At 43.1% G+C, this 12,873-nt stretch overlaps 1 non-coding gene across 1 annotated transcript; it reads left to right on the top strand.

Moving 5' to 3' along the window:
• The first annotated feature begins 12,326 nt into the window (after window positions 1-12,326).
• trnae-uuc (transfer RNA glutamic acid (anticodon UUC)) lies at window positions 12,327-12,401 on the top strand. The gene has a single exon. It is a non-coding gene; the product is annotated as a tRNA-Glu (tRNA).
• The last annotated feature ends 472 nt before the right edge of the window (window positions 12,402-12,873 follow it).

Genomic DNA, 12,873 nt, shown 5'->3' with positions numbered 1-12,873 from the left:
ATCTACAAAGAAGAAAACTTGGAAACATGGCCAACATATAGTTTCTATCCATGACCAGCACAATTCTCAATTGGACAGTCATTCCTTTGTCACTGGGTCCAAGTGCCACGCTCCTTAGCTGATGGCATGGCAGGTTTACCATTGCCGTGTGCACTGCAGCAATTCAAGAGAGCAGTTCATCTTCTTCTGTGCCATCGCATTGACTCTGTATTCCAAATTTAATCTATTGCATTTATATTTGTATAATGTGAAGGTTTTTTTTCCCCAAGAGTTTTGCTTCCCTGATGAACAGTATTAACTCTGACTTCATTTCCAGTGCTATTGCTGAAATCCTGAAATTCTGGTTGAATCAGCACCCTGAAGACTTCCGACAAGGCTCAAGTTATGCTTGCCTAAATAAAGTCCTCACATACCTAAAGCAGACAGCGCCGGGGTCAGACCCTGAAAAACGGGCCCAGAATCTTCACAGTCAGTTTCTGGAGGATGAAAGTGCAGAGAAAGAAATGTTCAGTAAGATTTATATTTATGATGCAAAAACAGTGGTTTTAATTCATAAGGCAAGGGGAAATAATTGTGGGGCAGTGTTTTTATCGGTGCGGTGGTGAAAGCATGTTCTGTTTGGCTCCAAAAGGCAGTTTGGGAATTTACTTTAAATATATCTCTGAAAGATTATAGTGTGCTATTCCTGTAGTGTAAATCTGATTCATGGACATCTACTCCGTCTGTATTCCGTCCCTCACCAGGACAGTATTGGAGCTCTCTGCCGCTCCCTCCAATGGCTGCCCAACCAATCGCCATTTATCACACCTGTGTTCCCTTGCTGAACATGACCTTCCTCTCAACAGCCTGTATTTCAACTTCATCTGATGTAATGCAACTCACTTCCTGTGCAATGAAGGCATTGCTATGAATGCTTGCACGGAACCCCAAAATGCTGTGTTTTTTTAAAATTGAGATGTGTAGCAGACATTATTCCAGCCATGTCTCTTGAATTTCTTATTCCAATCCATCAAAGCTGATGCTTGCTATTGTCACCAACTGGAAAAGTTTGTTGAACTTGTTTCCACTTACTGTCCTTCTCTTCACCTTCAACTGCTCCATCTCTGACTCTTCATCTGTGGTTGTGAGAATGAAAAGAGGCTGCAGACAGTTTTGATAAATGGGCAGAAATTGCAGCAGAAGGAATACAATGTGGCAAGGTGTGAAGTTAACCAGTTTGATCGGAAAACTAAATTCAGAATGTCTTTTGATAAGTTTGTATTCAGAGGGATGTGGTTGTTCATGTCAGTTGAATTGCAAAGTTAACATGAATGCACTGCAAACTATTCGGATTACGTTTGCTTCACTGCAATACCTCACAGTACAGAGAAATGAGATTGCAACAGATGGATTCATTTGGATCAGCACAAGTGCCTTTGGCAACTTCGCTGCTTTCTCTTGTAATTTGGGGTTCAAAGTGAAACATCTCGATAAATAGCTCACATAGCTGCCAGAATAAATTGTTAACGCTGCAGCTTAATGGTAATTCAAATGACTGAGTTATGATGAAAGTTAAGATCTTTTTCTGCGATGGACTCTGATGAAATTAATTTGTTAAAATGACCATTTAGCACCGAGATTACCAGTGGTCCCAACGATCAGTGTTGTGCAGGAGTAATCATTGACCGTAGAAGAGCACCATTTTAGCCAGATACCAACCATTTGGATACTTTGACATCAGTGAAAGAATCAATGGGTGGGGTCAGCGGTGTGTCTGAATTTGTTTAGACATGATGTGTAAAGCTGTTCATTTTGAGTAGCAAGATGTTTTTCTAATCGAACTTGTTCACACATGTTAACACATACACTGTAGCAGGTGGGTGTTGAAGCCAGGCCTCGTGGCTCAGTGTTATTGACACTAGCACTACAGCACAAGAGCCCTTGTTGGTTACTACGTGCCTGTGGAGGAGGTGAGACTAAGCCCAAGGCCACTTGGTCCGGAAATAGGAACACTCCCAATGTGCCTCAAGAGCCTCCATTTTGAGTGGTCATCTGACATTGACAAATTCATGGTGCCTCCCTGTCAGTTCGTGGAGGGCTTAGCCATCTGTCTCAGGGTTTAGTTCATTTGGGCTTCCTTTGACAAGCTTCAAAAGTAGATCCAAAAATTTTGGTTAAGCCAAGTATTGCTGAGTGAATACCGCTGTACTGAGTTCATGATGTACAAGACCAAATTCTGCAAAGAACGGACTCTGTAATATGGTCTGCTAAGACCCAGCAGCATTGAATGAGTCTTTCAGGGCAATTTCCTTTTTAACTGTTGCTGTCAATGAGATTTTATTTTCTAATATGATTGAATAATTTTGCAGGTTATTGTAAAACAAGAACTTGAGATTTGAAAGATTTGCTTTGGCAAGAAATTGGAATGGGAATCTGTCAATAAATACAATTTCTTTTGCAATTGAAATGCTTCCAAAAGGACGGTTTCACTGCAATATCATATTAAATTCAGCAAATCGAGATTTAAAACTATAAATGTGAGCTAACTGTTGTAAATTAATGGACGATTTCTAGTCACAAGTGATTAAGATGTTTTGGAGCAATGAGAACTTTGGGCACAAAATAAATATCTATCTTCACTTACGCAGAAGGCTACCCTGGAAGACTTGGGTTCAACGTGGGAGAAGAACATGAAGGAACCATCGAAGAAGTGGACGAAAAGCTCCTCTGCTATCCATCACGCTGCATTGCAGAGCAGCTGACTTTTATGGATGCTGTGAGTAAACAGGAATCTGGGTCTGTGATAATGGACTGCAGATGCTGGAGAATCCAAGATAATAAAATGTGAGGCTGGATGAACACAGCAGGACCAGCAGTCTCTCAGGAGCTTAAAAGCTGACATTTGGGGCCGAGACATTTCATCAGAGAGGGGGATGGGGTGAGGGTTCTGGAATAAATAGGGAGAGAGGGCGGAGGCGCACCGAAGTTGGAGAGAAAAGAAGATAGGTGGAGAGGAGAGTGTAGGTGGGGAGGTAGGGAGGGGATGAGACAGTCCAGGGAAGACGGACAGGTCAAAGAGGTGGGATGAGGTTAGCAGATAGGAGATGGAGGTGCGACTTGGGGTAGGAGGAAGGGATGGTTGAGAAGAAGAACAGGTTAGGGAGGCAGAGACAGTCTGGGCTGTTTTTGGGATGCAGTGGGGGGAGAGGACGATCTGGGCTGGTTTTGGGATGCAGTGAGGGAAGGGGAGATTTTGAATCTGGTGAAGTCCACATTGATATCACTGGGCTGCAGGGTTTCCAAGCGGAATATGAATTGCTGTTCCCGCAGCCTTCGGGTGGCATCATTGTGGCACTGCAGGAGGCCCATGATGGACATGTCATCTAAAGAATGGGAGGGAGAGTGGAAAACGCTCGTGACTGGGAGGTGCAGTTGTTTATTGCGAGCCAAGTGGAGGTGTTCTGCAAACCGGTCCCCAAGTCGCCACTTGGTTTCCCCAATGTAGAGGAAGCCACACCGGGTACAATGGATACAACATACTAGATTGGCAGATGTGCAGGTGAACCTCTGCTTAATATGGAAAGTCATCTTGGGGCCTTGGATGGGGTGAGGGAGGGGGTGTGCGGGCAAGTGTAGCATTTCCTGCGGTTTCAGTGGAAGGTGCTGGTGTGGTGTGTTTGGAGGGGAGTGTGGAGCGAACAAGAGAGTCGCGGAGAGAGTGGTCTCTCCGGAAGGCAGACAAGAGTGGGGATGGAAAAATGTCTTGGGTGGTGGTGTTGGACTGTAGATGGTGGAAGTTTCGGAGGATGATGCATTGTATCCTGCTTTCCGGAGAGACCACTCTCTCTGTGACTCCCTTGTTCGCTCCACACTGCCCTCCAACCCCACCACACCCGACATCTTCCCCTGCAACCGCAGGAAATGCTACACTTGCCCCCACATCCCCTCCCTCACCCCAATCCCAGTCCCCAAGATGACCTTCCATGTTAAGCAGAGGTTCACCTGCACATCTGCCAATGTTGTATACTGTATCCATTGTACCCGGTGTGGCCTCCTCTACATTGGGGAAACCAAGCAGAAGCTTGCGGACTGATTTGCAGAAGACCTCCACTCCCCCTCCCATTCTTTCGATGACATGTCCATCATGGGCCTCCTGCTGTGCCACAATGATGCCACTCGAAGGTTGCAGGAACAGCAACTCATATTCCGCTTGGGAACCCTGCAGCCCAATGGTATCAATGTGGACTTCACCAGCTTCAAAATCTCCCCTTCCCCCAACGCATCTCAAAACCAGCCCAGTTCGTCCTCTCCCCGCACTGCACCACACAACCAGCCCAGCTCTTCCCCTCCCGCCACTGTATCCCAAAACCAGTCCAGCCTGTCTCTGCCTCCCTAACCTGTTCTTCCTCTCACCCATCCCTTCCTCCCACCCCAAGCCGCAGCTCCACCTCCTACCTACGAACCTCATCCCACCTCCTTGACCTTTCCGTCTTCCCTGGACTGTCCTATCCCCTCCGTCCCTCCCCACCTATACTCTCCACTCCACCTATCTTCTTTACTCTCCATCTTCGGTCCGCCTCTCCGTCTCTCCCTATTTATTCCAGAACCCTCACCCCATCCCCCTCTCTGATGAAGGGTCTAGGCCCGAAATGTCAGCTTTTATGCTCCTGAGATGCTGCTGGTCCTGCTGTGTTCATCCAGCCTCACATTTTATTATCTAGGAATCTAGGGTCTATTCTGTTGAGACCTGTCTTTCCCAGTCATTCTCAATACGATGTTTCAGTCAGCAGTCAGCATCCGAATCTCACCATATTATTGAATGCTATTTCCGCTCCACCAGTCATTATAACTGAATTGCCTTCACAATGCAGTCGTCCAAGATGTCAAAGTGTCTTGTTTGAAATGTAACTTCAGTCTTGAGCTTGAAATACCTGTCGATGAAGGCTTCAGCACTCGCCTATTTTTTTAAATGAATGTCACATGAATTAAGTGAGCAGGGAGAGCACTGAAAATCCTTCGTAACTTCGTGTTGAATCTCTGCAAAATGAATAGTATTTCAGGGTAAAAGTTGAAATGTTTCACCAGAACAGTCACTGTTCCGACATGAACCCAGTGATTTTGTTCGAAGTGTCCAGTTAGACAACTTTGGTGTTTGCAGAGATCTCCTGGAATGGAATCAGCCACGAGATCAGGCTATTCCAGTCTAGTCTCCAAGGTGGCTTGGTGCCTACCTCTACGAAATGAGGCGAAGGATTGCTGACTCAAATTTTGTGTTCTGTCTGGGTCTGGTCATAGGCTTCGGCTTCAAATGGAAGCTCAGCTTTGAGCAAATGGGACTGTGGTCTATATGACAGCATTGGGTGTGACTCTAGAATGTAAGTAGTCCTCGAGGTCTCAAAAAGCCTGAGCAATTGTCAGTGTTGAGAGCAGGGGTGCGCATATCTAATCTGCAAGTGAACTTTTTGTCAAACGTACGAGTTGGTTATGGATCGCTGCTTTTCTGCACAGAGTTAGAAAGTTAACATCTGTTTTCATTGCAGTCTCTGTTGTACGTGTGTATACATTCTGGCACTTCGAGTCTAATCATGTGACACAATGATGACAACAGACGTTTTGGATGGGAAACAACCTATATTGGTGTCTGTAGAGGAACATAGCTGCTTTTCTTTCCTTGAAGCAGTGAGGTCGGCAATGAGATCAGTGATTCCTTTTCAAATCAGTTGTTTGACCTGGTGAATGTCAAGGCAGTGTTTTTGATTCTGGTCGCCTGTGTTGTTTCTGTTGCAGGCAGGTCCAGGAGGCTGAAACAGGAGATTTATTATTTAGTTTACTGTAGAGGGCGGAAGGTTAGCCTCAGCTGTTCCCTGCCTGAAATAATCGATGACATCATTGTCACATGATCGGAGTGTTAAAAGTGAGAGTGCACCATGCTTGCATAAATACGCAGCAGTTTCCCACTCCATGGTTTCTGAGTTTGTGTTAAGTTTGACACTCGGAGCATAATTGTTTGTGGGAGTTGTTAGCCTTGAAGAGCGAGGCAAGAGGAGACAATGCAAACAGAATGACCAATTGACAGGCTTGGATGTTTGGCAACATTCAGCTTCAGCATGAAACCAACAGTGGGGAGGTGTTGACGTTGAGGTGTACTTAACCAACACGGGGTGCGGCAGCCATTGTGTTCTGTCAATCTGCCTTGATGTGAGAAGTGGACATGATGCAGGAGCACTTTCCTGATGGCCAGTCTGTCTAACTTATGGACCACCATGGCTGAGCATCAGGAGGAGTGACTATTGCCAACAAAGCCGTGCATTGATGGTGTGCACAGAGCCAGCAGTAGGAGCTGGGTGGAGATAACTTGTGATTTAGAATGTAACCTACAAATAAGAAGGAGATGACTGAAAACTCAAGGCTGTTGACCTGTCTGTACAACCTATATGCACCTTGGGCATCAATGTGTGTATTATGTACTCAGTTGTTGACAAAGTAGCTTGTGCAGTTTTGAATGTACAAATGAAAACTAGCAGGATGAGTTTACTCATGAATGGAAGAACCTTGTTTGTAGTTCATTCCTTCAACCACAGTACTGCAAAATATGTAATCTTTGTTTCCTTTTTATTTTTGATCAGGATCTTTTTAAGAAACTTGTGCCCAGCGAATGTTTAGGGTCCATCTGGGCTGAACAACCAGATCGAGCATCAACCGTCTGGGCTATCGTGGCACAGTTCAATAACGTTAAGAATTGTGTCACCAGCACCATCAGTCGGCCTCAGCAGCTAAAACCACGGCAGAGGGCGAAAATCATTGAGAAGTGGATTGATGTTGCCAAGGTACACTTGTTCTTTCGTGATTTTTAACCTTTATGACAGGGTAAAGCACTCAGTGCATGAAACAAACATGGTGGAAGAGAGCAAGCCGTTCCTACGATGTGTTGAGATGTTTAGGGTTTGAAAGCCTCTCGAATTGACGAGCAGAATTAGAATTGAATGCTTCATGGCAAATCCTAGCATTTGTAATTTCCATAGTGTTGGCTGCTAATAGTTCATGCCTCAGTTTACAGTTGCATTGAAATATTAAAGTTTTCTTTCTCATCAAAAATATTTCTGTGGAGAAATAAAGTAAACTGATTTCAGATTTTTAGTGGCCCTTCAAACACAAAGTTACTTATTAGGCATTACAGAATGTTGCTTGCCTCCCTTCCGAGCAGTGATCAGATTTATGATACATTGTAAATTTTATTCTCAGTTTTCTGCATTCCATATGCCCGTATGACGGCCCTTCAGTAACTTGCCTGGTTGTCTGTTTCTTATGTGTTTGCCAAAGGAATTTGTCTTTGCATTTTAATCAGCAATTGGGAAAAGGATGAGGAAGGGCTGTCATACCTGATATCAGGCTTGTCTTTGTCATCAATATGTGGCATTCCCACGATTACATTTGGAAAGAATCAAGACAGGAAGCTAGTAATTAACTAATGAAGTGAATTAAGTAATTTATTCATATTCATTTTATCATCCAAAATGGCACTGGATCATAGCAACAAAAGTGTATTATCATTGAAATTTCCCATATTCATGTGACCATAAAATATTTAGTCATTCGAAAGGTTGGGAATGAAGATTCATAATAATACCTTTGCCAGGTATTTGTGACAAATCTGGTTTGGCTCTTGGCAACACTGCCTGCATGGATTTGGACTCGTAAAGAATCTTAAGGCATTGATGTCTGTCTCCAGTTTCACAATCCAGAGAAGTTGAAATGAATGGAGGCAGACACCCAGTCATAGACATGGATACATGAGCTCCTGACAGGCTGTCCGTGCTGACCTAGAAACTGGTGCTGTCAAAGGCCATTCTGAAGACGAGTTGCCACCTTCCAGTGATCACTTGGCTGGCTCTTCCGGTTGTCATTTGAGTTGACAATAGTTGATGAGGGGCCTTATCCATGTTGAAGTGTCCTCCGTCACTTACTTTTTACTGCAGCAGCCTTTGTTGCCCTCAAGCCGGAAGACTGTGGGCTTGAGATCTTACCTGCTGGACTTAATCAGATAAGGCATCTATCTAATGATGCCCAGTGAGGCACATCCACATAAAGCCAACATGGTCTAATGACCCTCTCCCTCCTTGGCCTTCCTCGCTAAGCAGAAGTGGTTTTGAGAGTTGAGAACAAACAATTGCAGGCTTCCTACTCTCCTGCCCCTCGGCCCCTCCCAACAAAGTTCAAATTGATGCTTGTGGAAGGGAGGTTTGATTTGTTCTATTCTTCTCCCTGCCTCCGTGGGGCAGGCAGATGAAGGACATTCACATGCTATCCTCACTACGATTAGTTAACTCAGTCTCAATAACATTGTGATTCATAAAAGTAGACTCAATTTTCTGATTTGTATGCTTTCCTTGAATGATTATCTCATGTGTCAGGCCCTGCTCTCCTATGCTGGCAGAAAATGTAATCTGTCATTCGTTTATCAGCTGAATACAATGGATATAACACAGATGATTACCCGTCTCCAGCTCCCTAACTTCGCCACTTCCACCACTCAGATGGCCGTGTCTCCAACTTATTCATTCGAATCTTTGCTTTGGCGTCAGTAACCATGTCTAACGAGTCAAGTGTTGGCAGAGAGTGAAATGTCTCAGAGGGAAAAAAAAATGAAGATCAAGTTTTAAGTCGCTAAGATTTGTGGAATTTTTGCCCCCACAAAGTCGTTTGTTAATGCTGTTATTTTTGCAGATCACGTTTTTCTGATGGAACAGTTTAATGTCTGAGGTATTGGGTCATGGGGAGCCACTGTTTTTCCCACAGAACTCATGTTTTATGTTCTCACAGGAATGTCGGAATTTGGGAAATTTCTCTTCAGTGTGTGCAATTACCCGTGCATTGCAAGCAAATAACATCTTCGAGTTTCAGAAGACTTGGGCAGCCGTGTCAAAGTGAGTCATTTTTCTGAAAAAGACGTGTCATTATTTTTAATAAATATGTGGTAGGAATTTGCAGGTTTCACCTCCAAGTTTACTTGCCAAAGTGATCTTCACACTCCAGATGTGTTGACAGGATTACCAGAGGCACTACAGTGCAATCCTAACAATTGGCTTACTGGGAGAATCTTTCATTCTTTCACTAAGGAGTGAGGAGTTAATTTTCTACAGTGGAAAAAGAAAACTGTTTGACAGCTTAAAATATTGAACTATTGTGTTCCAAAACTGATCTGCTGTTGGATGTAACGTAAGACAGTTTCCTGTGGATGTGCTGTGACGGGGTGATATAAACTGGAGGTTTGTATAGGAACCTGAAATACAAAGAACACAATTATTTTAATCACCCAAGAAAGCAGTCGAGACCTCTTTGAAGTGCGCACTTGTAGTTTATATTCCTGTGCCGTAGACGATTTGATCATGATTGTTATTTTGAGGCAGCTTGGAGGTGAAATCTCACTTGCTGTGATGAGATTTCCTAAAACTACTGCAATGAAGGGCTTTTGTGGCACAGTGGTAACATCTCCATCTCTGGGCTGAAATAATCTGGGTTCAAATTCTGTCTGATGAAGGGTCTAGGCCCGAAACGTCAGCTTTTGTGCTCCTGAGATGCTGATTGGCCTGCTGTGTTCATCCAGCTCCACACTTTGTTATCTTGGATTCTCCAGCATCTGCAGTTCCCAATATCTCTTGGGTTCAAATTCTACCTGCCAAAGAGATGTGTCAAAACATATCTGAACTGTTTCATTAAAATAACTGCAATTGTTTGAAAAATGCTTCACTGCCCTTCACTGTCTGTATGACTTGCTTATTTGTCAGATTCCATGTCAGCTGTTTGCAATCTTGACTCTATTCTGTCAAGAGTAATTTGTTATATTCTCTTGACTAGGAGCACAAAGGCAACATTTGAAGATCTTTCAAATCTCATCTCCGAAGATGGCAACATAATGACAAGTAGCCAGCGCGAAAAACAGGTAAGCGTTTGCATTTGGCACTGTGCATCGATATTCAGGGCATTATAGGTATTTTCAAGCAAAATATCTACAATGAATTACATTGGTGTCTGAATGCATACAAATACTGTGAATCAATAATGCAACAAGGGATACATGTTTTACATATGGATGGTCTAACTTGGCTCAAGTCTTCCAAAATCGTTCTGTCATGATGCAACCTTCATAGATTATCTTTCTCAGTGTTCGTTATCTTGGAAGTTTGAACACTTGCACAATGATATTAAAAGCAGGATATATGTCAGTTTTCTTTTCTTTTGATTTGCACACTTGGAGGGCCTCGTAATTAATAAAAGCCAAGGCAAAACACGAATAGCTTTAATTGGTTCTCGTTAGTGTTTTTGTTCAATTAGCATGTCTTCCTTTTATTGTTCTCTGCGGTAATAAATATTTACTGCATTGGAAGTGAGAGATAATCACATTGCTTTGTTTGTTGAGCATTTCAGACATCAACTATTTAGTTTCAACTAGCTTGGACCACCACTGACATTTCAAACTAACTTCAAAAACCTTCTCAAAAAGCATATTGTTTTACCAGGTTTCGAGACATTCCTCCTCACTCTGTTTGTCATGCTGTTTGCCCAGTCATTTTGTTCCTGAATTTTACAAAGTAACAAAATAATTTGTTAGTGAGAAACATTTTGGTGTCACTTGACCAAACTAGTGTGTCCAGGACAGTAAGGAGGCAAGATGCAAGTTTTCTGTTGAATCATTCTTAGATTAAATCAAAGCAGTTTGAAGGTGGTACTTGAAGAGGACGAAATGCAGCATTCATGTTGGGTTGTTAACAATTTGACAGACACTCCGTTTTTCATACTGCTGAAAGTTCTAGTTGAGGTTGACGATGTTTTTGCATTGCTGTCCGTCTGCTGGCTCCATAATTTCTACGGTGCTGCTGTCACACCTTGTTTATTATGTTTGCTATTGGTGCACAGTGCAGAATTCCAAATTACTTTTCATATCTGGCTTGAATCTAAAAGTAGATTTGTTTTTAATAATCAAAAACGCGTGTTGTGCAGGATGATTGCTTTTGTGGTGTCAATTTCTGTAAATATACATGGGAAAATCTGAGTTCAAGATTGGACAGTTGTTTAACTTCCATAATGCTGTCTCCCAGATTGTACCGTGAATATCGATGCATGGTTCGTTAATCTTTAAGCATATTACACAGATGTTCTCTGGCAATATGGCTTGCTAAGCTTTACTTTATATGGGTGTGCCATTCGCAAGGCCACCATATCAACACTTACTGTCGATCCTTAGTTGACACTGAGTGTAGTGATAAGATACCACCTTGATATCCCATAGCGTATTTTCTGAAAATACTTCCCCAAATGTGACTGTCTGGTGAATTTCACCTGAGTGAGCCAGCAATCATCATTTTCACTGTTGTGTTTTTAAATCTCAGAAAATATAATTTGAAACCTCATTTTAAATGCAGTTTGAAGCAGCAACTTCACCATGTCCAACAATTTGATTTGCACACTTGGATGGGAATCTGAAATAGTTGCCAAGTGATTGTTTTATGGGTTAAACATTGATACTAGTTTTGTGATAATCTATTGTGCGTGGGATAAATTGTAATATCACTTCCAAATATCATTGCCTGGCTATCACCTCTTGAGTTCGAATTGGCCAAATGTTGACATAAGGCTTTCGCGTTGTAAAATGTTTTTACAATAAAGGCTTGAGTTTTGAAATCTCTTCTGTTATCTCATTTGATATTATGGGAGATATAGATTAGATGCAGTGAATGAATAGCTGGTTTTCTATGTACATTTTCAGGATGGAGCTTCAAAATTTGCCGCCCTCAACAGCACCTTGAAAGAGAACAAAATACTGACACACAAAACACTGAAAGTAACAAAGAAGAAGGTAATCATCCCTTTATGTTTAATATTGGAATGAAACGTTCTCAAGTTGAAGCAGTTAACCTTGAAGCTTCACAAGTAAATCTGATTTATCTTTCCATAATGGTGTATCTTTGTTATAACTATGCTGTAAAGCAGTTCTCCGGGTAACTAAAGGGAAGTTATCAGCATTGCTGCTACTTAAGCCATTGAACATGTTTGGTTATATGTTTGAAGCTATAACCATGCTGCTTGTTGCATATCTATCAGTGTGTTGGGTTGTGAGTAGAATATTTCTACATTGAACGGAAGTAAATCTGCGAGGCCAGGCAGGTATGCACAAACATTTCCCATGGTCTGATGGATAAATACAACAGTCAATACAGTGTGGAGCTGAAGGAACTCAGCAGGTCAGGCAGCATGAGAGGAGCAAGAAAATCAACGTGTCAGGTCAGGACCACACTGTATTGACTCTGACTCCAACATTTGCAGTTCTTGCTGTCTTTGAGAGATGGTTAGCATCACTGGTGGTCCAGTGGTTAGGATTCGGCGCTTTCACCGCTGCGGCCTGGGTTCGATTCCCGGTCAGTGCAGCACATTTTGGGGTGGCTCAGTGGCTCAGTGGTTAGCATTGCGGCCTCACAGTGCCGGGGACCCAGGTTCGATTCCAACCTCGGGTGACTGTCTGTGTGGAGTTTGCATATTCTCCCCGTGTGTGCATGGGTTTCCTCCCGGTGCTCTGGTTTCCTCCCACAGTCCAAAGATGTGCAGGCTAGGTGGGTTGGCCATGCTGAATTGCTGGTTGTGTTCAGGGGTGTGTGAGCTGTAGGGGATGGTTCTGGGTGGGATGTTTCAAGTGGCGGTGTGAAATTGGTGAGCCGAAGGGCCTGTGTCTACACTGTGGGTAATGGAATTTAATCTCAATACAACATCTTGGCTGAAGCATTGAAATATGCCGACGCTCACAAAGGCAGAGATTCAGGTACTCATCTGGTGTTCCCTTTTTGTGTAGCAAAGGAAGAACTAAACCCGGGTTACACAATAACTCGGTTAGCCATCATGAAT

Source organism: Stegostoma tigrinum, chromosome 8 (genome assembly GCF_030684315.1).
Source record: "Stegostoma tigrinum isolate sSteTig4 chromosome 8, sSteTig4.hap1, whole genome shotgun sequence".
Taxonomy (NCBI): domain Eukaryota; kingdom Metazoa; phylum Chordata; class Chondrichthyes; order Orectolobiformes; family Stegostomatidae; genus Stegostoma; species Stegostoma tigrinum.
This window is presented reverse-complemented; position numbering and strand designations above follow the sequence as displayed.